Source organism: Dreissena polymorpha, chromosome 6 (assembly GCF_020536995.1).
Source record: "Dreissena polymorpha isolate Duluth1 chromosome 6, UMN_Dpol_1.0, whole genome shotgun sequence".
Taxonomy (NCBI): Eukaryota; Metazoa; Mollusca; class Bivalvia; order Myida; family Dreissenidae; genus Dreissena; species Dreissena polymorpha.
In genome coordinates, this window is record NC_068360.1 from 3,078,553 (window position 1) to 3,099,759 (window position 21,207).

General features: G+C 36.6%; 1 protein-coding gene across 1 annotated transcript in view; it reads right to left on the minus strand.

Moving 5' to 3' along the window:
* The window catches only part of LOC127833219 (uncharacterized), a 1,273,891-nt gene that overhangs the window by 411,773 nt on the left and 840,911 nt on the right, over positions 1-21,207 (minus strand). The gene's annotated exons all lie outside the window — the stretch shown is intronic.

Consider the following 21,207-nt stretch of genomic DNA (forward strand, 5'->3'; position numbering starts at 1 on the left):
GCGCCATTTTCATGTGTGTCAGCATCATTATCATTAATTTCGTGAACTGTCAGAGCAACATCAGGAGGTGGTGGCGGGCTTGTAGGATAAGACAAAAAGTGATTCCCATTTGATATGTCCCCAGAGAGAGTATCATACGTCGGCTGTGGAAGCCTCACAGAGACCTGGGTCCTTGGTACGCCCTTTTGGCCAGGCTCAGGGGAAATACTCCCATCGTGAGCATTGCCAGGATTGGTTGCATGGTTGAAGGTTCCTCTTGATGCACCGGTATCTCCATCACTCACAGACCCGTCCCCTTGCCTACTTTCAATGTCAAGGTCATCACCATACTGATCTTCATATGCTGTTTCAAATTGGTAATTATTCAGATACATTGCAGCTTTAGCTTCCTGCTCTCGATCATGGTGATCAAAGTACTCGTTCAAGTTTTTGGGAATGTTTCGAGGAGCAGAACTAGTGGGCTGCTTTTCTATCGGCTGAAATGAGTAGTCCTGGTTGACGTCTTGATGGCTGAATGATCTCCCCTTAGCTGTGTGTAACGTACTAGCATTTCCAAGATACCCATGACTGTAGGACTTAGCAGTGTTTGCACCATGCCCAATCACTTCACGGTTAAAGGGATGAACAATTCTGGTAGGTGAGTTGACAAACTGTATTTCATCTGCATCGTAATCACTTCTACCCTGACCTTGACCTCTAGGGGACTGCTGATATTTAGGGGACCTTGGTGACTTACTTCCGGGTGAACCTTTTGCGTACTTTGCGTAAGGACTATTTGGTGCAGGAGAATGTAAGGGAGGTGTTGCACTCTGCATTCTTCTTTCAGCTACATGAAACACATTTGAGCCCAGAGGAGAAAACACATCCCCATAGCCCTGATGAGAAGTCTTGCCAACAAACTGGTCCATGAACTCTTTACTCAATCCATGCATAGACGGGTTGAAAGGACCAGTATTGGTCAGTGGTTCATTATCTGCCTCACCTTCAAGCTGACGAAATTCGGGAGACTGGCTTCCAAATCTTTCATCTGCATTTTCTGAGTCGCTAGAATCCTCTGGTTGTCCGTTCATATTTCCATTATTTCTTCTCAAGCTCCCAACAGGATCATAAGGTCTGTCTAGCAAATTGCTATAATCGTAGTGACCAGAGTTTTTGTCCTTTTTGTCTGGCGTGGATACAAGACGACTTTCGTTAACGTAACTATCCTCAATCTGCGAGCTCTGATCGATATCAGAAAAGGTGAGAGTCCGCACAGGTGCGAAGAGTTCGCCAGTCTCACTAAGATTGGACGCCCCAAATCCCTGTGCACTGGGCGGCACCAAGGCTGGACTTCCATCAGGACCAGGTCTGTGATGGGAGGTGGACACTATAACATCTGGTTGAAAACTGGATCCAGGTACATTTCCAGATCTCTTTGCCATATTCAATGGATTTTTTGTACTTCTATCAAACAGTGCTTTCACATGATCCTGATCTGCAGGTTCTTTTTCAAGAGTTTCTATGTTAGAAAAAGCTCTTGGAATAAATGCTTTGTCAGGGTCAACAAAGTATTGTGCCAACTGATTATTGTCTATGTTGTTGAAATAGTTCTTTATTGTTTCACAAGCAACATCTTCTATATACTGCACATCAGTTGAATACCTGATGACAAAGTTGCCAACTTTAGATGGAGATTCAGCAGCAATATCAGTCATTTAAGGTTTCATCAACTTTGTTAGAATTCAAGACCTCACGTTTTACCTGAAACGTTAAGAAGAAATAGGTTATGTTCACAGTTAAGGTGACTTCATGTATACAGAATTTTCTTTTTTCTAACCAACACTTTTTCTGTTCAACAGTATACAATTTATTCTACAATGAGCATCATGTTGTTGTACTTAATTGTTCAATTGTGCAAAACATACACAATGACAACATTTGGATTCAATAAGTAATGATTTAAATGTTAAATGATTACTTGGAATACTTGAAATGGATAAAAACTATTGTGTACGAATTTGAGTTTGAATATTTGATGTTCTTATTGCATTTATTGCCATATGCACTTAAATTAGGTCATCTGTTGAATGAACTGTGTAAAATGCATGTATGCTGAGAATGCACAGCACACGTGTTCATACAGGAAAATGTATGATTGTTGAAAATTCACAATCTGAAACATACTTAAGTGCGTTTCTATTAAATCTAAATCATTTTGAATCTCAATAGATTTATGTGGTGATTTCCTTTGTCTATCGGTCCTCAACCAGTCAACACTGCTTTTCATTGAATAGAAGAACAGTTTTTCAAGAATTCTCATATGCATTATATGCTGAACATAAGAAAAAACCAAATGTAACGGATGCTTAGATCAACCAGAGTAGACAAGCATGACAAGCGTTGTTATCAACACGTCGCGAAAATGTATTACAGACTGCCGAGACATAAATGACAAAAACAACGTTTGTGCTGGCATCAACATTAAGCGATGTATATTTATACTTTATCATACTCACCTTTGTTGAAATCAGATGTTTAAGTTATCGCGATCAATTATGGAAATTAAAACAATAACAAATTTGTTCAGACCTGCGAAAACAAATTCCAAATCGAGGTTATCGTGGGTAAAACCAGTGCGCCGCGGTTACTGGAATACCGGATTTATCAGAGTCTACCAAAAAGCTACCAGATTCTACCGGAATATAGCCAAAACGACCGGACTCTAGCCAAAATCTACCAAAATCTACTATTAAATTTTATAATTATCCCCACGCTTCTTGAAAAGCGTATGGATATTGTGGTTATCTCCGCCGTCCGTCCGTCTGTCCGTCCGTCTGTCCGTCCTGGCCACTATCTCCTCCTACACCATAAGCACTAGAACCTTGAAACGTACACACATAGTAGCTATGAGCATATGTGCGACCCTGCACTATTTGGGATTTTGATCTGACCCCTGTGTTAAAAGTTATGGGGGTTGAGGTGGGCCGTGTCAGAGATTTTCACTCATTTTTATGCCCCCGGTATGGTGCATTGGCCACAACTTTATCAATATTGAAGATAGCAACTTGATATTTTGCATGCATGTGTATCTCATGGAGCTGCACATGTTGAGTGGTGAATGATCAAGGTCATCCTTCAAGGTCAAAGGTCAAAAAACAAATCCAAGGAAAGTAATAAGATTTAAAGGGAGGTAAGTAATGAACCTGCCAAATGATAATTTTTTTTAATAAATCAAAGCGGCGCAGAATGGGGCATTGTGTTACGACAAACACATCTCTTGTTTTATGTTATTTTACATTAACTTCTTCATTTATACACCGATTCACTTCCAATTGATACTGAACATATCTTATGACAATACGGTCAATCTCAACTATGCATGGCCTCATTACCAACCCTAGGGTGCCCCTGGGTCAAACATGCGGCGTGGGGATACGCGTCGGTGTCTGCCGCGCCATTTCTAGTTTGTATATGTACGGATAATTATCATCAAATTGACCACAAATCCTATAAAATATATGAACCCTCCAAAAATCATCACAAGTCTCCCAATTGACGCCCTCTTTAGGGAAGGATATTACAAAACAATATTGGATATGTACTGTTTAAATGCAAACGGTCGCGGAAAACTGCTTGTATGTATTGTATAATGAACTTGATGCAATATTTGCATACTGTTGTGTGCATAATGCGCACATAAACAATGTAATTATGAACGTTGACTCGCTTTGTAATTTCATTGTTTTATTCAAAGGCAAAATGTTGTTATACATTTGTACAATTTTATCGTTCATAAGGAGGAATTAAATATTTAATAAAAAGGTATTTTCACAGCAAAGTTAATGTTTGGGTATGCGGGTCCTATTATATAAACTTATTAAATAAATAGCAAATGTATACATAAAAAGTTCCATTTAGTTTATTATAAACATACACAGGAACCCCGCTAGTGGTAACAATACATAATATATGATGAATACAAGTTAAACACATTAATGCTAGGTATGTATACAATCGAAGCGTGATACTTCGTATCGTAACGGAAGACACCCATGTATTACCGGTAATTGGAAGTGCATGTAAATTTATGGCGTTTGTTGAAGTGTCACATATTCTGAAAATATCATGTTTGATAATGCACAAACTATAAATAATGTAACATTTTCACACCTGCGAAATAATTTTCTACTTAGCGTGCTTATAAGTCATTAAATTACGATTTGGCATCATGGCACGTAGACATTTTATCGCGAAGGCGTTCGTCCCAATTGTTGCATAGCAACAAATCAGAACAAGAGAGAGCTGTCTATTAGCCGATGAATAACGATATTGCGCATACTTTTTAGATTCTCACATTATTTTATTGCATTCATTTTCTATGATATGTTCCTGTTTTGAACGATTATCGGTACATTGACAAAGTAAAAGAAACGTGAATCATGTTAAGCACACATGTTAAGTTTTAATTTATATTACGCAATGTTGCGGCAGTTATGTACATACGAACTCTTTATAAAGTAATTCCAACTGACAATGCACTTGTACACTTCACACTGATTTTTCTGAAAAGTAGCTTTAATAATTCTAGATTAATTATAATTCTGTACCAGAAAAAAATATTTATTATTAAATATAGTGAATTGTATTCTAAATATACCGAAGCCACCTTACAATATAGCAGATAAAGGATTTGCATCATAGATCTATTTAAGGCAATTATCAATTATTAAATCGAATTTTCATATTTTTATATTCAATGTAAAGTATGTATTTTGCTATATTACAATGTTGTTTCTTTAAACTTAAAAAAAAGATATTATAAACATATATTAAAACTACCAGAAATAAACCGTTAAGTAGTATTTAGTACGTGAATTTTGCTCAAACGATGAAAAATAGTAAGATTGCTTATATACTACTTCAATAGTGGATTGAGAGAAAACATTTACTTTTGAAAGTTATTGTGCTGATCAAGTTTTTATTAAACATTTGATCTAACATGGATTTTTCACGAGTGGCATAATCTGAACACAATTTGTAGAGGAAACATTACGATCTTACACACCATATATTAAACCTTAATTTTACTGCTGCTGGTCTAATTAAAGTCCAGAATGGGTGTGTGTAGTGCGTGCATAAGCGCACGCGTGTAGATTTTGAGACAGTTCGTTCCACCCTGGGTCTTAAAATGTCCGATGTGAAGCACCTAGTTATCGGCACCTCGACATAACGTTTAATACAAAAGATGACTGGTATATAAAGCAATCGAACATATACGCATTATAAAGTCAGCACATTAACACCAGACAACACATCCCTGATGAAACACGATTATCACGATTGAACTCAATATCAGAAAAGTTCGGATAAAATACCACGGTAAGATCACATATATAGGACATGGTCTCAGCTATGTTGCGGATCATGATCCAGCATTGATCTTGAGATCTTTACACATCGTAATAAAACGTGCTATTTATCGGGAATGCGATTCGCCGCGATGACAACATTGTGAAGGTACGATTCCATACTTTGTGTGGCGCTTTGTTGCGATGCAATAAGATCTTATATGATAATTTATAACCTCTCTTATCAAAACAGTATTACACATGTTTGTTGAGAAAATGTGCGATTCTGATTGACTTATCTAGATTTAACGCAAATTAAAAATATTAACTGTTTAGTAAGCGAATTTTCTTGAATTCACATAGAAACCCGGGTTCAATTCCCACTCCCTACTTCACGAATGGTTGGTGGTCATAATACTGAATGGCTGATGTTTCCTCTGGGTACTCTGGTTCACCTCCAGCACAATACCATATTCTTATTTAAAGTCCTTTTATAAAGAATTATATTCAAACCCTATCATAAAATCTTTCAAAACAAAACAAATAAAACATCAATAAATACAATCCTTAATCCATCATTATCGGCAATATACTGTATTCGATCGATCCGATGAGTGACAAAGTTAAATAATCTGTCACAAACATACACCAATCACCGTCCGATCAGCGGACGACGTATTTTTCCGCTGATCGGGATTCCCGATTAAATTTTAATCTCACTAAACAAATTACCCGGCAAAGGGCGTGAAAAGAAATCGAGTTGAGATCAAAAAAGCTATTTCCCGGCGTGCGCCCGACATCGGATTCATTGTACATGAATCATAATGAGCGCCGTCCGGCGTCCGCCGGGCATCATGCGGATGTCCTCCTGCAATCAGACGGTCGCCGACCGATGTATATGCCCCTGGCAAATAGCTTTCCTTTTGCCGATACACATTAAATGAATCCGATGTCGGGCGATCGCCTGGCGATTACCGTGCGTTGATCGTCCGATGTTGTTTCTATCTCAACTCGATTCCCTCCCGGGCAAACGCCCCTACATGGATACCGTATCTGCCACACATCTGACACGGCCGTTAACCGACTCAACAGTCAGTAAAATCAAGCGGCACCGATTGCCTACCTGCCAAGCGCCGGGCAGTAAAGACGTTCATCAGTAATGGTGGCTCATCAGCCAAACTAGCCAGCCATAATCGCGAAGATATGCACATGTTCCAGTTTTTCTTTTTAATTTTCAAGTGCATTCACATATGTGTCCCTTTTTGCACTTGTTTTGGAGATCAGTCGAAAGTTTCACAGAAAGCGGACTGCATACATATCAAATCGAGTGCAACACAACGAGGAAATCAAGCGATTGTTTAATCGTGTAAATTATGAGTGAAGCGAAATGAAATGATACCATATCATATCACATTTGTCGAAGGGATGAAAATACATGCACAATTAATTATGTACAGCGTTAAAACAAATGTTTGACTTCAGTCATATTCTCGCTATACTTGATTAGAAGATTTCGTTCAAAAGCGGTGATGTAAGATTTAATAATTTTAATTGTTATGCCCTGTTATATGTACATGTATTCAGAGCTCCAGATAATTTTTATCAGCCGATGGGTATTTCACTCATGAAATGTTTAATTGATGAGTAAAAATCAAAATCCGATAATTGTAAGGAGTATTTATGTTCAAAGGATCAGAATTAATAATAAATTGTACATATAGTGTTAACTCGCTATAACAAGCAGTCTTGTACACAATAAAGCAATCACTTTTGTTTTATTTAACAGTGTTTCTGTTTTGTTTTGCCCTTGTCTTATAGGCAGCCATTAATCTCTTTTCCGTCTTGATTTGGCAAGCCACTGTTAAGCACACATTGTACAGCCACGATCAAAATCTTCTAAGCTTGGCCCACAAAACTTGTTTATTATATGTGTAGGCTGCCATTTAAAAAGTGCTTGAAGGAAAAAGTTTTTTCATATTGCCACACAAGAGATGAACTGATAGCAAAAAATATATCGAATGTGATGTCAAATGTTTTCACCATAAGCGTATATCGATTCTCAACAATGCAGCAGGGAGCCCGTTGTGTCAACATCGGCCTTTATCGTGGGCCAAAATGAAATTATACCGTTCTGACTGAGGAGTAAATTAGGTCGGGAACCACATTCTATACCTATGGTGAAGTCATTACCATTATATACATAGATGGTGACGTCACTACGTTATTAAGACCGGTGTGACACAATGAAGTCACTACGTGTTTACCGGTGTGGAAACAATGTCGGGAACCAGTCATGTTTTCATGACTTTATATGCATGTATAAACGGCTAATACGCATTGAAATTGCACACTATGTTTTATCCGAATTTAGCCAGGAGTTTTTTACTCAACAAAATTTTAAGTCATGCGTTTTTTTCTTGTTTTTTTTTCATGCGTATTTTATGCAAATACGCATCTTATATGGTCCTCTGCATGTATTGCCATATATTGCCTTTATATCAAACGACTATCGTTAATAAAAAATGATCTCCTAATTATGTTTCTCAAGTTTCATTTTTCATATATGTATTGATTTAACGCACACGTGCTATGACGTAATTATGTTATGTTTAAACAGCCAATCACGTCAAATGACGCGACGTTAAATGACGCTACGTAAACATTAACGTCAAAGTAGAAATCAAGCTAAAGCAGAAGACAGCATATTGTCAAGCGGTTAATGTTATTGTATTTATTTGCTTCTTAGTGTAAATATACAATTGTTTTGTTGAGTAACATAAAGAAAAGGTAGTCCATTTATAAAACCAAGTTTTGAAAAAATATTGAGGCTTATATATCCGGAAAGAGGTTTTTTGATTTTAAATATTTTGTCCTAATACAAATCATTAAAATGAAATATTGATTTATAATGTAGCGTAACATTTTAATTGAAATACATTGTATTATCCGAAAGTCTGTTAATATATTCAAGCTACAAATAAGAAGAACACATATTTTATTGAGCAATTGTTTCAGCATTAAAACTGACATACTATTTACAAATGCGCGGCTACCGATATAAAAGTTCATGGGCAATCATTGATTACAATTGACCGCTCTGATTTTGAAATCTGTTATTAAAAAGCAGTTTATTTCTATTTATATAGATGTTTAATTCCGATATAAGTAAATGTTTGCGTTATATATAAGGTTATTATAAATACGTCAACGCATAGTACATGTGTGTATTTCAGGTACACAATTGATGCACACACACTACAATACACACTTCGCAGCATGTATAACATCAATGAAAAGCTTCAGGCCGAAGGCATATTTGTGTTCCTTCAAGGCGGCACCATGAAAGCAAATGGTCTGTTCAGTATCGGGATTGGTGAGAGATGCGTCGTCGTCGCCGGCATCAATCCCCGCGGACCGGAGATCGACCACAATCCGGTGTCTCTCACTCCGGTAGGTCTGCTCGGTGTCACGTACAAAAATGCCAGCATGATTGTAACAATCTCCAGTCCGCTCAAAGGCAAGATCTCCTTTCAGTTATGCAGCAGTAGCAAGGCCGCCGCTATATGGGATGATTTCACAACCGCCATGTATTACCTGGCGTCTAAATTAAGTGGCGACATTTGGTACAGCGCGTCCCTTAGTTCTTTATCATCATCATCAGACGCCTCTGTGGATGCAGAACATGAGTATACATATCAGAGGGGCTTCATAGGCCTGACCCTTCTCAATTACAGATGTCTGTCTCCGCAAAGGTTTCCCACGGCAGATAGAAGTTTCAGCTCTATTTCTTTGACCGATATGGTATGTGGACCAACCGATGCCAAGCGCGGGGCGTGCCGTCATTATGTTCTGAGAGGTCACAGTTTAGACTGTGTCGACATGTCAATGGACAGCTTCATCGATGATTATTATACCATCCAAAATGAAGCAACTCAACCGAAAGACTTTACTGCGCCCGATACAGTTATTGGGCACAATTTCGGGCAACTAACCGACGAGCGACGGACGGATATGTCAAGCAAGCAGCAAAGTTTACTTGAGAGGTTACTGCGATTCTTTACCTGCTGTTTAAGCAAGAGTTGATTTGTTTTTAACATTAATCTATGGTATTTACTCGAGAAATCAAATTTTAACATTTTTGTTTATTTCAATAAATTCATTGAATAAACAAAGTCGATCTCGTTTGTTTTATAATGAAATTGTGTGAGTTCTTATGATAATATATTGAGAAAAAACGGTCTCGAACAACTAGTAACTAGCATTAAACCTTACGGACTTGGACTACGCGGCCCTGCAATATCAACTATCTGACGAGAAACCTTATTTACGACTGCATTTGAGTGTTACTGATAACATGGAAATTAATAGAATAGCAGAAATAAACTAATTGATTTTGTTACTTAAGACAACTTATCTTCAAAACTTGTATCGTAAATTTGATTTGTCGGGCGATATTTAGTAAGACGGGCTCCTGAAAAATCTAGTACCAGACAAAGCGTGGTTTACCACATTATGACACTTGTTGTTATGTTTGTTACATAGAACGTGTCTGGATCTATATCATGTAAGGAGCTTTAGGAGCATCGCTGTCAACTATAACGCGGATGCGCAGGCTAGGCTCGAGCTACGCTGGACGCATATTGCATAAGATCAATTTTAACATGACGCGGTCTTTAACAATCTTATGGCGTCTTGTGAAAAGAACATACAACCACGATACTTTTCGATAGAAAATTGAAGACCGACTGTGTTATTAAAGGGATCTTTTCACGCTTTGGTAAATTGACAAAATTGAAAAAAGTTGTTTCAGATTCGCAAATTTTCGTTTTAGTTATGATATTTGTGAGGAAACAGTAATACTGAACATTTACCATGGTCTAATATAGCCATTATATGCATCTTTTGACGATTTTAAAACCTAAAAATTATAAAGCGTTGCAACGCGAAACGATTGAATAATTTGGAGAGTTCTGTTTTTGTCGTTAAATTTTGTGAAACTACGAAGATTGCTTATATAAGGTATAAAATACATCATATACGTGTAATCGGCGGAATAGCTCAGTAGGCTAAAGCGTTTTTACTTCAGGACTCTGGCAGGACTCCAGGGGTAACTGGTTCGAAACCTGGTCCGGGCAATGTTCTTTTCCTTTTTTTAATTTTATTCTTGATTTTTTACTGGAGCTTTTACGATCCAATGTTTACATTTATCGATATAAAGCATTTAATGAATAAGTTAAAAAATGCCAAAATCTGTGAAAAGGCCCCTTTAAAGCAAACTATGGATAGCCTATTTTGGCTTTCAGGAACGATTTCCAGACAGACTGACCGTGTACGTCACACATGTGTGATAAGATAATTAAACGATTTCCCTTTTTCATGACTCTGTACTTTTTCGGTAGTGTTTTCTCACAATGCCGATATTTGCCGAAAATAAGTGATGAGGCCACTGTTTGGGGGTAATTCTCTCAAATCAGCTGATGAAATATTCAAATTTATTAATTCGGGTCTACTGCCGGGAAATTTCCCCACCATGTTATAAGCTGTTGATAAAGTTTATATAAGGTGAAAAGCTGGGTTAGACAGATACGCCGATAATCTAAATATATTTATAACATGACCTACGCTCCATGAGTGAAATAAGGTAATGCTCAATTTTGTTTATTACACGGGTGTTATTAAACTAGTTATATAACTGTGAAATGACGTCATTTTTGTGACGATTAAATGACGTCATTATTCCAGCGAATTTCTTCAGTTAAACTCTTTTACAATGTGAATAAACGGTGAAAAGAGCATAAAAGAAAATGTGTTGGTCATGTTATAAATAGAATTTTAGATTCGTGGTCATTTTGTATTAAATTTATTAAACTCGTAATCTAAATAAAGACAAAAAACTCGACAAGCCTGGTTTTTATCTTTGTTTTGATGACTTGTTTAATAAATTAAATACAAAACGACCACTCATGCAAGATCCTATCAGGGGCGTAGCTAGCAATTTTTTAGCTGTAGGCCCGCATATGTTACATAAGAACGGGGGTGTGGGGGTTCTCCCCCTGAACTTTTATAAATCCTATAACGCATGTGGTGAGATTTAAAGCATATCTAGACAGATAATAAGATAAGAAAATATAAGACTTTGGCCTGTTTTTCTTTGATATTTTACTGTTTTACACCTCTCCCCCTGAGGGTCAACATTTAAATGCGTTTTTCGAAGTTGAAGCATTTTTAATTTTTTCATGTTTCAAAAAAAAAATTAGGCCCGGGCCCGCTGTGCCTAATAGCAGCTACGCCACTGCCTATATTACATGTTTATAAATTAGGGATGGCAACGAATACCGATTTTGGTATTCGAATATTCGGTCATCCTTCCGAACGAATATTCGGGTATTCGGTCAACATCTGTTGGAAAAAAATCAACTAAATCAACTTTGTTTACCGTACCATAACTCCATGAATTCTACTTTCGTTTTTACCGGAAGTTCACCGGAAGTTACTAAATATTGACACAGCGTTGCCGTCGCTAATTCGAAATTGATTTGGTTGATTATTCTGTATTAGATGTTGATCAAATATTCGTGAATACATGTTTAAAAGCTTGATCGAACAAAGGAATCGGACTTTTATTTTTATATTGAGACTGTTTATAGCTAGATGTAATTGTTAAAATTGAATGACAAAAACTGTTTTTAAACTTTTAATATTGTACATCAACAATAGAACGAGAAACATAATATTTACATGACGACAAAGCAATAACATGACAAAACTGTAAGATCTTGAAATAATTTAAGATGCGTGCAAATCATTAAGCATCATTAATGCTGTCCTGCAATGTTGCCATTCAATTCATTTTCGTGAAGAAGAATTGAAATCTCGCCAGGAAGACGACATCTTCGCCCACTTCATCACGTTTCTTAGGGTTTAGAAAACCTAGAAAAGCTAACACCAAAGTGACGTCTATGCTAATAGAATACGGGATATTTTACATTGTATTTATTTTAATGGACGTCTTTTTATCAACTATAGCACTGGTGAAATAGTTATGTTAAAAGTATTTATTATGAAAATGCAAAAACTAATAGTTTTTATTCAATACATAGCATGAGCTATCTAGCTATAGCGTGTATTACTGTAAGTTAAAAACGCTCTCAGACTCTTGCGCGCATTCCGAAATAAACCATGTTACTGGGTGTTATGGTGGTTAAAGTAATAATTAACACTTCTACAATAGTATTCAACGATGTCTTTTACGAATATTTACAAAGCATTGTTTCCACGTGTTTTTGAAATGGCGGTTTATCTGGGATTTCGGTTAAGTAATACATGCTTTCTGACGCGGAGCGGGTACCAAAATTCCCGACATGAGGTCCGATAACTTGAAAAAATTACCATCGCTGCGGTCGCCATGGCAACTCTTATTCGGACCTCAGCGATACTGTTACCATACTTAGACAGAGTTGCGTCCACGTACTTGAAGCTGGTCACTATTTATTGCTTCTTTGCGTTCATGGTGAATGCACTGGTGTTGGTCGTGCTTTTCACCATGATCTTCGACTTCTCAGTGCTGACCTCCATCTCGTATGATCCTGCTTTTTCATAGAGTCTGGTGGTGAGATCTTGAAGTTTACCGCTGGTGCCATCCATGAAGTCAATGTCATCCAGGTTGGAGATGGGTTTTCCACCGATGGAGATAGAGGTGTGGTGGCCATGGTGAGTGTCCTGCATTATCTGCTCAAGGAAAAGGTTGAACATGAAGCCATCCCTGACGGACGCCAACTGATGTCCTGAAGAAGTTCCGCTGCTGTCCGTTGAGAAGAACTGCGCTGCAGGCATTTTCGTAGTTTTTAATGACAATCACTAGTCCTTTGTTAATAATGTTGAATCCTCTCATTACATGCCATAGGGCACGCGGTCGAAAGCTTTCTTAAAGTCGATTCAGTTGAGAAAGAGCTCACGTGGATGTTGCAGGTGTTTCTCAAACAGGATTCTGCAATTGAAGATCAGTTCCATTGTTCTCCGCCCTGTGCTCTTCGGCCAGCAGTACCTCGGTCTTACTTTTCAATCGATTAAGGATGAAAGGATGATGCGTAACATGACTTTGCTGGGAAGACTGACGAGGCTGAGGGTGCAGTACTTCTCGCACCACTTTAGGTTGCGCTTTTAGGAAGGGGTATGACCAGTGACTGTGTCCACTCATTTAGCCACGTATTTTCCTCTCAGATCTTTTGGCATATTACCGTCATTGCCGAATTCGTTGCCTCTCCTTCGTGCTCAATCAGCTCGGAAGGGACGTTGTCCAATCCCGGTGATTTTCCTGCCTTAAGACTACGCACTGCCTCCTCCGCCTCTGCCTTAAGTATGGACCACTTTTGGTCTGGGATTGTTCTGTAGGAGACTGGAGTCTGGTTGAAGCTGGTAGTTGTATAGTACACTGCAGTATTCAGTCCACCTGTTACGGACTGCGGCACTCTCGGTAAGGAGATTCCCTTCAGCGTCTGATAAAGCACAGGCCTTTGGGCTGACTGGTTTTCGTGGCGGTTTTGAGGGTGCTGTAGGCTTTTTAATACTGCTGCCTGCGGTCATCTGTTTGTCGATGATGATACATTGTTTCTCAATCCATTACTCCTTGGCCTCTTTCATCTCCGTCCTTACCCCCTCCCTTGTGCGTTTTCTGGTAATTTGCCTTTGAATCCAGGCTGGCGTACTTCTCATGCCTCATCTCTCTACTTTTTTCACATAGGTCCATGATTTCGGTCGTCGCCAAGGTGTTAAGTCTCAATATTTGTCATATTCCAACGACGTTTCACAAATTTTATACATATCTAAAACAGAACAATTATTAACTTAACCATTTCACTTTTGTTCAGAATTGTCAATACGTCTTCATTCAAACTCGCTGACAAAACTATTTACTTGTACAACGTAAATTTGAATGTTCAAATCATAACAAAACCCTTCATTATTAAACATGTTCTTGACCTTCGAGACCCAGTTTGTATAACCTTTATTAAAGTAGTTCAAGACTCGTTTGTATATGATTTTGCTTTATATTTCCAATCAGAAATTACATCTACATCCGGGCATTTAATTGTTCGCAAAATACCAAGCTCCCTTGATACGCGTTTCTAATTTTGCGATTGGTATAGAGTGTTTTGAAATATTTTATCACTTCTTGTTTCATTTATTTGTACTTTGTTTAACTTTTCCTTTTGATACCTGTTTAGATTTCCACTCGCTCAACTGTTCCTTTAACATTTACTACAGCAGAAACTTCCTTGTATCTTGTCAACAGCCTTTAAACGCCGTCGGCGCATTGATCTTTACCCGAGGCCGTTATTATTATTCGTTTGCGGATTCTTCTTGTGTACATCAATTAACTGTTCAGATAGTGTTTTAAAATCACTGCGGGCATTAAATCCTTCCCCACCGTCCTCAGGATTTAAATATCCATTAAATATTCTAATGCATTTTGTTTCAATTTTGGAATCGTTCCCCGAAAGTAGTTTCCCACTGGTTTTGTTTCCAGGAAAAGTAACAAACTATACACAATCCGCGTCCTCTTAGACTAAAAGCAGCGATTGTGTGTTCCTGATCTTAAAATGACTTGTTTTTCAGTTGGACTAACATGGAGACTAATGTTTCTGCGAGACGTTGTGTGCACTGCTTCTGCAGCCGAGCAGTCAACCTGACAGCATACAACAACATATACACGTGATAGCGTGGGAAACGGAGGATTTTTCTTTGCTGTGCTGGATTTTAAAATAAATTAAATTTTTAATTAATATCGTGGTGTTTAAAAATATACGTACTATGTTGATAACATTTGTTTGAAGTAAGTGCTGTTGACCCAACATGAACATAATAGAAAACAAGACAGGAATAGAAGTGGTGGAGATGCCAGTGTAAATCTGAACAATTAAAAGATATAACAACAACGTGGTCCATCCAGTGAGAAACAGATTACATACACTTCAATTTTCCAGGAAAACGATGTAAAACTCGCAGAATGTACCGTTATCCACGCGTATACACTAGGCGAAAAATGACAACATCAGTCGAAATCTAAAAATATCGCCGGAATTTATTACGGATACACTATTATAAACTATGTTTTAATTACAATAAAAGCCAATATCGTAAGAAGACCAAAATACAAGAACTGGAACATTCTGATATGTTATGAAATAAAACAAAATGCTTTTCAACTCAATATTTTCTTTTACAAAATTTAATGAAAATCATTTGTCAACAATATTTGATATTTAAGCTTTTATACTGCGTCAAACATAGAGATTTATGGGGAAATAACACACATCTCGCACACGTTATTTAAAATGATTCGCCATATAAGGTGAATTTCATTAAATTTTCACTAAACATAAAACATCCCTACATTCAATTACATGTTGTATGATTTAATAAAAAAATGATACGTCAGAACTAATGTTTATGGGCACACGAAGTGCTGTATGTTGGAAGAGTTTATGCTTGGATTAATCAACGCTTGTTCGCAATGTTCAGACGTAACATAATATACCTAACATAACTCATATATATGTATGCTCATTGTACCAATATTATATGGAAAAACGAAGGAAAAAGAGATGTCATAAAACATATTTAAACATTTCTCTTTACTTTATTCCAAAAGAAATCATATGTTCCTCTATGATGAAAGAATAAATCTTAGTACTTAAAGGGATCTTTCACGCTTTGGTAAATTGACAAAATTGAAAAAAGTTGTTTCAGATTCGTAATTTTTCGTTTTAGTTATGATATTTGTGAGGAAACAGTAATACTGAACATTAACCATGCTCTACTATAGCCATTATATGCATCTTTTGACGATTTTAAAACCTAAAATTTATAAAGCGTTGCAACGCGAAACGATTGAATAATTTGGAGAGTTCTGTTTTGTCGTTAAATTTTGTGAAACTACGAAGATTGCTTATATAAGGTATAAAATACGTCAAGAATTTGTACTCGGCGGAATAGCTCAGTAGGCTAGAGCGTTTTTACTTCAGGACTCTGGCAGGACTCCAGAGGTCACTGGTTCGAAACCTGCTCCGGGCAATGTTCTTTTCCTTTTTTTATTTTTTTTCTTGATTTTTTACTTGAGCTTTTACGATCCAATGTTTACATTTATCAATATAAAGCATTTAATGAATAAGTTAAAAAAATGCCAAAATCTGTGAAAAGGCCCCTTTAAGACCACAACTACATGTTGTGTAAATAGAGTTGGTATATATAAGTACTAACGTTAAAGTTTGTTCATTCCCACTTGCGTTTTATATCAGTTTATAAGGACAACGTATTTAGAAATTTCAACTCACGTCAGGGATAGCGTCTAAAAAATAAGTAGGTATTTTTATGTTTTCAAATACGATCGTTATACATTGACAGTTTTAATGAAATCCGTTTGAACTCAATAATATATTTTCGACTAAATACAATTATTAATAGATATGTTAAGCAGCATTTGCACTTTATTAATTGAAAAAGGAAAACTCATAAGTTTGTTTGTGATGTTTTTGTTTTATTTAAGCACTATTTGAACTTATCTGTAATGGGGCGCTGAACATAGCCAATAAAGAGTTCTTGAGTAATCGATGCGCATTAAAAACATAAATGAATACATGCATCAATTGGTATAGTCAAAAGTTTGATAAAAAAATTGCAGCTGTTTGAAAGGGACTCGTTCACAGTTATGCCAGTTGACGATTTTAAAATTAATTGTCATATATTAAAAAAACAATATATGCAATATGTTTAAACGAGCGAAATAACGCTCTTTTCTAAGAAAAATGTTTAAAATATTGGTTCAAAATCGGCAAAATAAGAATTAAGCGTTTGTAAAGTTTTTTGTCGAGAATTGGAAATTACGTCGAATACATGTATAGCGGTTATATTTCGATATAACATGAATGCTTGCAGTGGTAACGCGATTGCTTTTGATTCTAGAAGACCAGGGTTCGATTACCGGGACGGCGATATTTATTAATCAACGTTTTTCTTGCAATTATCATAAGCGTAGATTTTTAAAACATTATAGATTGTTTAGTAAACATTTATGATGACTTTTTCTAAAATAAAAAAATACGTGAGCTCATCCCTTTAATAGACAGTAAATCATTTGTGTCGTGTTCTGTGAAAATTGGGCAAAATACATGTGCGTTAAGTGTCGTCCCAGATTAGCCTGTGCAGTCCGCACAGGCTAATCAGGGACCACCGTTTCCGCCTAAATTGGATTTTTGCTAAGAAGAGACTTCATTTTAACGAAAAATGTCATATAAAGCGGAAAGTGTCGTCCCGGATAAGCCTGTGCGGACTGCACAGGCTAATCTGGGACACTTTTCGCTCAAGCATTAAGTCCAGTTTTCTCAGAACGCGGCTCATTTGTATTGAAGACTCAAAAAATTGCATATACTATATTGAAATAAAATCCAACACAATTGTATTGCTTAACACTGATTTCTGTTTAATTATACAATTGAACGAAAGAAAAATCTTTAAAAGTTAAATATGAACGCATTGATATTCAAATATACGTGCATTGTTTGCAAGTCATTAGGCAAAATATATAAAGAAATCATTAGTGATCTTCAAGACAAAAGTTATTCTGAGGGTAAACATAAACAAACGCAAGTAAAAATAAAATTTCTATTTTGTGGTCGCAATAGGTTGTTAAACTTCCATTATTTGGAAGTCAAAGCTAGACTATTGGGTTTAACATATCGGCTATCGAAATGGCCTATGGAAATATGGGGTTTGTCACCAGACAAAGTTATTAACACAAATACAGCACACATTTTTTTAATATTCTAAGTGTTTGTCAATCTTTAAGGAAACATCTTCACAGCATAAGCCACCTATATCCATTGTTTTTAGGACAATTCATACTTTCTTTCCAGGATAAATTCTATTTGGCATTGTTTTCAAAACCAGTTACTTAATTTAATATCAAATCACAAATTGCTTTAGCGCTCCAGAGAGCAGTCTTTCTATAGATATATGGCGCCATTGTGCATAGATAAATGGTCGGATATTTTATTAAATATATTGAAATAAAGTAATGGCGAAATATTTTTGATATGCCTTTTCATGTTATAAGGGATACGAATTAACAGTGGTTTCCATAGAGAATTATACATAGAATCATAGTAACAAACTCCTTGTTATTTAAAATTCTATATGCCACCTCAGCCAACTGCACTTTTGTCAAACTGAATGTGAAACTATTTAACATTTATTTTGTGAATGTAAGCATGTAAATCAATGAATAGAAGAATTGTTTTCTGGCGGTAATCATTTTTCTTACTTTATGATTAGACCTTATTTTATTCTTGAAAACACAGACACAAATGGACGCTTAAATGTAATATTTGCTTTTATCAAAATGAATATTTTTAATATAAATGTAACTTACTGTTTTATTATTTTAGGCAAAGTAAAAAATGACAACTATTGTAACCTCTTTTACAGTTGGTGTCATAAGAGACATAAGAAATCATGTACTGTCAAACATTTCTTTACCAAATATTGAAATAATATTGTAACGTTAAAACTATTGATGGCAAAATATATGAAATGTGTTGTGATGAGCATGAATTGATTGTAAAATGTGTGCGGTGTTGAGTGGATGCCTTCGACACCCCCCTCACACACACACGTACACACACGTATTCACGTAGAAAATAAACTTTACTGACCGGAGAGAAAGAGATATACCGGTTTTGGAAGGCTTACGTCTTGGTAAAGCGTCTGTGTTTAATGGATCGGTAAAACTTAAACCATTGACAATTGACTTTTCTTTTGATTTCATAAGAATGGTAATTGGACAGAAGAAATATCCTTTTCATTATTCATTGCTTACTGGAATTCTCTCTCTAAAGCAAAATAATTGTAAAACAACATTTAATATTTATTTCAATTACCGAAAACAAAAATCACCAGATGCAGCTCATCCTATTCCGATCCAAATACTTTTTAAGTAACGGTTTACTAATACAATAAAACACAAAAACAAGTAATGTAAAAAAATGAGCTATTTGCAAATGATAATTTTTTTAACTTTCTCTTAACTTCTCCAAATTAAACTGGTGTTATAGTCCGGCCAATATACACGTTGATCCTCCAAAATTGCTATAAAAGGAATTTGGACTGATTTGGTAGGGTAGAAGGTACTGTATATCATATCTTAAATTTAACGAAATCGGACCCCCGAAAGTTTTTCAAGTTTCAAGAGGGTCGCCAAGATGGCCGACACAACCGATTTATGATCACAACCATCTAACTATCCACTATAATTTGATGATTTTGGTGTCTACACCTAGGTTTCAGAAGTCAAAGAACTTTTAAAGATCATCAGACATAGTGTAATTTATTATGTTACACAGAATACAGCATGGCGTCCAAAAATAGCCACCGCAACAGTAAGAAGGATCACGAGTCCATAACGTTTGACTCAAAGGTGATGATTTTTATTTCAAATGTCGTAGTTTTGGAGACAAAGAACACGTTAATAGAATTGTTGATATCACAAAGCAGTTGAATAATCATCAAATCCAATTGATGACATTCAGCTGTCCACAATCACCTGATACACAATCACTTGTTTCTTTAAGATTTTTCTATGAGCGTTCAGCTGTCGGTGTCGTTCTCCGCGTCTTCAGTACAGGCTTCTTGCGATTGTGATTGTTTGGATCGTCACAGTTTTCAGTTTTGCAAGGGTCACATACATCAGTGCAAGTGAGTTCATATCGTCTACAGCTTCATCGAGAGGATTTACATCCTACTTTACAGTAACAAAGGATGATTATAAATAGTTCTTCAGGTGCAGAATAGCCTCGGGTCATGATTGGAATAAATTGGTCGTTTTCCTGCTTCCAGCCCCACTTTAGGCATACCTGAAATAAAAGCGAACATGGAGCTATTGGTTAAGAGTTGGTAAATAAATCAACGTGAACTTACATGTTTACATTTGTATATATTAAGTTACACTTACCCACGTGTAAATCATGTCGGGTTGGCCAAAACATCGCAGAACATAAAACACTATTTACCAGGCAGAAGATAATTTAAAAAACCACTGGACTTAGTAATAAAATGGTCACTGGCTCTGCCACCATATAATGGGGATACATACATTATGAATCCATTAGGTGAAATAGCAACCCAAAAACTTTGCTGTGTTGTGGGACTTGTAAGTGCTCCACGTCTGCGCACGAGCCTTCAAAGAAAACTGTCTCTGAATAAAAATCTCCGAACAATCTATAATGCAAGTCGTGCGCGGGTATGTCTCATAAACAGATCCTGGCAGAGTCCTTCTAATGGTTTTACGTGGTAACCAGCATACACAGTCACTCAAATTATCTGCCATTATAGTCATCCATGACTTAAACATTGCACTTGCTAGTTGAGTTGACACTCCAACCCTTCTTGCAATGTCATTAAACGACAAACCAAGACGTAGGCGAACGAGAACTGCAAGAATTTGATCGCCAACATTCAGTTTGTTGTGCAACTTATTCGCAAATGGAGTCAAAGCACCAACAAGGAAGTAAAACACTCAAAGTCAGACCTGTATAAAATCTGGCATCACTGTCATTTGATATTGTACCATCACTAAATTCCGTTGTTGTGAGTTGTGTTCCTGTTGATCGCGTTGACTTCAGGTATGCGTATGCATGGTCAAAAAACTACCAAATCTTGAGTTTGCGTACTTGTTTCAACAAATCGTTTCTTGCACAGCTCACATTCACACCGAACATTTCGCAGCAGTTGAAAACACTGTGGTAGTTTGATCAGCAGCAGCGCATACTTCTTTTTTTGGGTGCTAGTTTCATCAATGTCATTCACAATATCTTCATCCACAATGTTT